This window comes from Callospermophilus lateralis, unplaced genomic scaffold (assembly GCF_048772815.1).
Source record: "Callospermophilus lateralis isolate mCalLat2 unplaced genomic scaffold, mCalLat2.hap1 Scaffold_8358, whole genome shotgun sequence".
NCBI classification, from domain to species: Eukaryota; Metazoa; Chordata; class Mammalia; order Rodentia; family Sciuridae; genus Callospermophilus; species Callospermophilus lateralis.
In genome coordinates this window covers 49,976-57,010 of record NW_027516431.1, presented here as the reverse complement: position 1 = coordinate 57,010, position 7,035 = coordinate 49,976, and the positions used below count along the sequence as shown (strand labels likewise).

The following is a 7,035-nucleotide window of genomic DNA, read 5'->3' as shown; positions in this document are numbered from 1 at the left end:
ACTTCAGGAGGTAGGACCTAGATGGAGAAGGAAGGTCACTGGGGGCACACCTTTGAAGGGTGCACTTTGTCCCTGGCCCTTTCTTCTTTTTGCTTCTTGGCTGCCACGACATGAATAGCTCTCCTCCTGCATGTACTTCTGCCATGATGGGCTGCCTCTTGGTAGGCTCAAAGCCACAGGGTCATGTGACCATGGATTGGAGCCTCTGAAACCATGAACTCAATAACTCTTTCCTCCTTTGTGATGGACAGCTGATTAACATGTTGTGCTATTGTGAATTGCAATTCACAATAGCTAGACTTTGGAATCAACCTAGATGCCCTTCAATAGATGAATGGATTAAAAAACTGTGGCATCTATACACAATGGAGTATTATGCAGCACTAAAAAATGACAAAATCATGGATTTTGCAGGGAAATGGATGGCATTAGAGCAGATAATGCTAAGTGAAGCTAGCCAATCCTTAAAAAACAAATGCCAAATGTCTCCTTTGATATAAAGAGAGCAACCAAGATCAGAACAGGGAAGAAGAGCATGAGGAAAAGATTAACATTTAACAGAGACGAGTGGGGTGGGAGAGAGGGAGAGAGAAGGGAAACTGTATGGAAATGGAAGGAGACCCTCATTGTTACATAAAAGTACATATAAGAGTTTGTGAGGGGAAAGGGAAAAAAAAGGGAGAGAATTAAACCACAGCAGATGGGGTAGAGAGGGAAGAGGAGAGGGAAGGGGAGGGGGGATAGTAGGGGATAGGAAAGGTAGCAGAATACAACAGTCATTAATATGGTATTATGTAAAAATGTGGATGTGTAACCGATGTCATTCTGCAACTTGTAATTGGGGTAAAAATGGGAGCTGATAACCCATTTGAATCAAATGTATGGAAGATGATATGCCATGAGCTTTGTAATGTTTTGAACAACCAATAAAAAAAAATATTTAAAAAAAAAAAAAAACATGTTGTGCTACTGAGAGTTCCAGTATTTTAAGTTTTTCAGATTTAATTCTTCTGGATTCTACTATGGGCTTTGCTCATTTGCATGTTTTGTGATTTTTTAAAAAAATATATTTTAGTTGTAGATGGACACAATATCTTTTTTATTGATTTTTTTAAATGACAGCTGAATGCATTACAGTTCATATTACACATATAGAGCACAATTTTTCATATCTCTGGTTGTATACAAAGTATATTCACACCAATTCGTGTCTTCATACATGTACTTTGGATAATGATGTCCATCACATTCCATGATCATTACTAACCCCCTGCCCCCTCCCTCTTCTTTCCACCCTCTACCCTATCTAGAGTTCATCTATGCCTCCCGTGCTCCCCTTCCTACCTTACTATGAGTCAGTCACCTTATATCAGAGAAAACATTCTGCATTTGGTTTTTTGGGATTGGCTAACTTCACTTAGCATTATCTTCTCTAATTCCATCCATTTACCTGCAAATGCCATGATTTTATTCTCTTATTGCTGAGTAATATCCCGTTGTATATATATGCCACATTTTTCTCTATCCATTCATTACAGTTTAGCTATTGTGAATTGTGCTGCTATAAACATTGATGTGGCTACGTCCCTAAGGTATGCTGTTTTTAAGTCCTTTGGGTATAGATAGAGGAGAGGGATAACTGGGTCAAATGGTGGTTCCAGTCCCAGTTTTGCAAGGAATCTCCAACAATACCTTTATTATTTTATTTTTTTTTTAATCTGTATTGGTGCTGGGGATCAAACTCAGCGCCTCATGCATACTAGTCAAGCGCTCCACCACTGAGCCACAATCCTGGCCCCTGTTCTGTGATTTTTTTACTGTGAGCTCCTGTTTCTTGGAACATTATCCTTTGGGATTTCTTGCAAATGGGATTTGCTTTTCCTTTTGCAAGATGCCTGAGATCACTATTGAAGCAGGATTGCTTTCAACTGAACAAATAGCTCAGCATATCTAGGTTGCCTGAGAGATTTTTTGGAACAACATGGAACGTAGATACATGTATTTAGGAATTCAGTATAATGAGAGAAAGTGAGTATATTAACATTCTGTTGAACCAGATGTTATCACGTGACTACTTTTTGTTGAGTGTTAAGCACCTCCTTTAGGAAAACTGTGGAAATTACCACCTAATTAGAGGCTTATTATGGTTAACTTCAGGTAAATTACAAATTTTGTAAAGTTATTTGCTTTGCCTAATGTGGATAGTCACTTAATTGGTTACCTTTTCTATACTGTAAAACCATTTTAGGATAGTTTCATGTGTAGGGGGAAGAAATGGGGATGAACCCAGGGCCTTATGCATGCTAGGTAAGCACTTACCACTGACCTACATCCCCAGCAGTAAGATAATTTTTTCAAGTAACAATGAGACACGAGTTTGCATCTGCTAGGATGGCAATAATCAAAAACACAGATAATAACAAATGTTGGTGAGAAGGTGAAGAAATTGGATCTATCAAACATTGTTGGTAATTCATCTAAAATGATAGAACCATTTGGAAAACTCTGGCAATCACTTAAATTATTAAGCAGTTCTACTCCTAGATAACCCAAGAGAAATGAAAACAAAAACATGTACACATACAATCATAGCAGCATTATTGAGTATAGCAAAAAAAGCGGAAACACCCTGAATGTCTATCTATTATAAATGGATATGTACATATATTATGTATGTGTATCTATATGTGTATATATATTCACATATATGTACACATGCATGGACTACTATTCAGCAATAAAAACAAATGGCCTAGAGTAAAGAAACATACTAAAACATGGGTGAACCTTGAAAACATTATGTTCAGTGAAGGAAGCCAGACACAAACCCCTACATATTGTATTTATTGTATTATTCCATTTATATAACTTGTCCAGAATAGGCAAATTCAGAGACAGAAAGTAGGTTAGTGGGTGCCATGAGCCGGGGGATGGAAGAATACAGAGGGATGGGTGTGTATTGGAGGCAGTGAAAATGTTCTACAATAAGATATTTGTGGAACTTTGTGAATATACTAAAACACACTGAATTGTATTTTTTAAAAGATAAATTTTGAATTCTGTGCATGATAATAAAAATTATATTAAACACTCTTTATTATATAGCTTTTTATACTGAGAAACTGATTTCCTTCAATATGTTTGTTCATCTATTTATTGCAGTACTGGGGATAAAACCACATATAATCATAATGAAAGTATTGTTTATACTTTGATCTACTTTAATGTAGATTTTTTTCTGGATGTCATATAATTTACTGTTTCATAACCTGCTCTTAACTCAGTTCATATCAAGGTAGGCTTGATATGAACAGGCATATTATAATTTTCTTTTGTTTTAATATAAATAGTTTGGTCATAAAATAAGTCCGCAAATTCCTTCTTAATTGGGCAGTAAGTAGATAAGTAGGTGTTAATATCATTAGCATATATACTTAAATAATTATATTTTATTTCTTATAACTTTATCAATTTATGTTTTCACTATACTTACTCTTTCCCTAATGAGTTCTTAATAAATTTGTTCATCTCTTAATTTTGTTAAATAGTAGAGCTTAATCTTTTTTTTTTTAATTGGTACATTACAATTATACATAATAACTGTATTTATCTGGTGAGTCACATTAGTTATGTTGCTCTACCTGGCTATTTTTATAAAATATTGTTAGACTTATAATTATTCTGCCAGTTCACTAATTAGTATACCATGTGAGTGTCCTATAATTGTTTATGAATAGTATTAGCCAGAATATAAAATTAGAAAAACTTAAAAAAATGTGAGACTAACCTATTACTTTGGATCTTTTCTATATCTGTTTAAAAAATAGCCTTCAGCTTCTGTAGAGGCTTAGAAAGCCACTGATTATGTTGTTGGACAGTGTTATTAGTAGTTATTTCCTCTATTGAGAAGCTTGCTTTCTAGTCCATCTCTGATAGTGTCTCTTTGTGCTGGCTCCCTCTAGTGCCACACTGAAGAATTTCCTCACCCCCCTGTCATCCATCTCCTGCTGACTGAAGCATTTCCTGTACACAGAGCCCTGAGCTAGATGCTGGGAATACAGCATTGAAGAGGAGAGCCATGATTTCTGCTCTCCTGGCAGGTAAGACACACATGAAATAACTGGTTACTCCAGTAAATATTTAATTACCACTGCCATTTCTCCTTTTAAAGAGAAACATGGAGTGTGAGATAGAGGTGGGGAGGGTAATAGTAGGGAAGGCCTGTTTGAGGGCGTGTTCTTGTAGACAGCTCAAGTATAGAGAGGGTCTAACTGTGAAGGACTCTGGGATGGGAGGGAGGAGAGAGTAGTACATATAGCGGGAGGGGATTCCCGAAGATTCTTAGGGACAATAGAGTATCTGTCAGTGGTACAAGGAAGTGAAGAGTCCAGTGTGTGTTTTTGTTATAGTTGTTTTATATGAGCTAGCTTGTTGGATATGTGAATAGTTTGATCGTGATTATATTTTGTCCACTTATTTAACCTTAAAGTCTTCATTTTGAAGATTTCATACTTAGAAAATACCCCCATCTGGATTCCCTATTAATTTTAGAGTTTAATACTATGATTATCAAAATCAGGCCTATTGACTTAAAATCAGTATACTACAACGACATCAATGTTTACAGCAGTACAATTCACAATAGCTAAACTATGGAACCAACCTAGGTGTCCTTCAACAGATGAATGGATAAAGAAAATGTGGTTATATATGCACAATGAACTATTACTCAGCCTTAAAGAAGAATGAAAAGATGGCATTTGCCAGTAAATGAATGGAGTTGGAAAACATCAGGCTGAGAGAAATAAGCCAGTCCCAAAGTATCAAAGGCAGAATGTTTTCTGTGATATGCATATTCTAATACACAACAAGGGGGCAGGAGCTATGGAATGCCACAGTCTGGCGGGGCACAAATCACGAGCCACTGAAGCAGGAACAAACTTTATTTCTGAACTCCACCAGCGCACTCCACACACTCTCCCTGGGAACTCTCCCAAATGCCACGTGGCTCCTCCAGGAACCACCAACCAGAAATCCCTCCTCCGGCACTTCCCCAACCAAGGCGAACTCTTCAGGAATCCCCACAAGAGCTCAAAGGGAACTCAACTGGAACTCCGCGAGAACTCAAAAGTCATCTTAATGGCTCTCTGGCGTCACCGCTCAACCACTACTTCTGGCAAAAATGCCATGTGTCATCCAGACTCAGCTGTGGCCTTCAATAATGGAATAATATAGATATTTGGATTAGACAGAGGGAAGTGAAGGGAGGGGAGGAGGTTTGGGGGTAGGAAGGATAATAGAATGAATTGGACATTATTACTCTCTGCACATATATGATTACACAATCTGTGTAATTCTACATCATGTACAACTAGAAGAATGAGAAGTTATATTCCATTTATGTATAATGTGTTGAAATGCATTCTACTATGATATATAATTAATTAGAACAAATAAAAAAAATCAGGCCTATTGTATCTCTGGTTAAGGCCTGTGAGTTAAAAAATAGATTTCACATTTTTAAGGAGTGATAAAAAAAAAATTGTAGAAGAATATGCCATAGAGCTCTTATGTGGTCCACCAATCCTAAAATATTTACTATTTTGCACTTCACATGAAAAAATTTTGGATCACTGATCTGATCCATAGGCTTTAGTGAAATTTCCCCATTTGTCTCATTTGTCCTTTTTCTGGTTCAGAATCAAATCCAGGATGTCATGTTGAATTTCATTGTTATGTCTCTTTAGTTGTCTTTGATCTGGAAGAATTCCTCAGCCTTTTTTGTGTTTCATGACCTTGGTCTTTTAAAAATTTTCTTTTAAAAAGACCAGTTATTTTGTCGGGCAATAAGACGGCTGGGGAGATCTGAAGCTGACGCCAAGGCACTTGAGTTAACTTTAGCAGAAGAGAAATGGAGGAGCCATAGAACATTAAGGATGAATTCAGGAAGACCTGAGACCATGGAAAACTTACCTGCTCTCTACACTATTTTCCAAGGAGAGGTTGCCATGGTGACAGATTATGGAGCTTTATCAAAATCCCAAGCTATCGGAAGCAAGGTCTGGTCCATCGAACTCACATGTCCTCTTGTCGGGTGGACAAGCCTTCTGAGATAGTAGATGTTGGAGACAAAGTGTGGGTGAAACTGATTGGTCGAGAGATGAAAAATGATAGGATAAAAGTACCCCTCTCCATGAAAGTTGTCAACCAAGGGACTGGGAAAGACCTCGATCCCAACAATGTTTTCACTGAGCAAGAAGAGAGGCGGAGGCGGTCCTTCCAGGATTACACTGGGCAGAAGATCACTCTTGAGGCGGTCCTGAACACTACCTGCAAGAAGTGTGGCTGCAAAGATCACTTTTCAAAAGATTGCTTCATGCAACCAGGTGGGACCAAATATTCTCTGATACCTGATGAGGAAGAGGAGAAAGAAGAGATAAAGTCAGCAGAATTTGAGAAACCTGATTCCATGAGGAATTCTTCCCGGAAAAGAAAGAAGGAAAAGAAGAAAAAGAAACACAGAGACAAGAAGTCATCTGACTCTGACAGCTCAGACTCTGAGAGTGATATGGGCAAGAGAGCAAAACACACATCAAAAGACAGCAAGGCGGCCAAGAAGAAGAAAAAGAAGAAGCAGCATAAGAAGAAGCACAAGGAATGAGAGTAGAAAAGAGAGGACGGGGTGGTTGAGAGAATAAGGAATCAAGAGTTTTGTGCCTTGAAGCTCTGGCTCCTGAAAAGACTCAATAGTGAGAATATGGCCTCCCACCCCGTTGACTTCTATGGGAATGGAGCAAGCAGGTTTGGGAGTTACAGGTGAGAAGCAGCCGCCTGAATGAGTTGTTCTTTCCTTACTGCTTCTGATCCCTTTGCAGTTGACTCCTGAGGCCTACCCTCTACCACGCGGCCAGCGCAATGGTTTCATTAATGAGGTTCTTGGCATAAAAGTTAGCTAGCGAGATCGAAATAAACACACAGACTCAGTTACCTTTTTCTATGACCAGGTCCGAGACGGCTCCCCTCTCTGGTTCCCTC

The 7,035-nt window shown here is 38.2% G+C and overlaps 1 pseudogene; it reads left to right on the top strand.

The window, feature by feature from the left end:
• Positions 1-5,858: 5,858 nt before the first annotated feature.
• On the top strand, positions 5,859-6,661 carry LOC143408586 (zinc finger CCHC domain-containing protein 17 pseudogene; annotated as a pseudogene).
• The last annotated feature ends 374 nt before the right edge of the window (positions 6,662-7,035 follow it).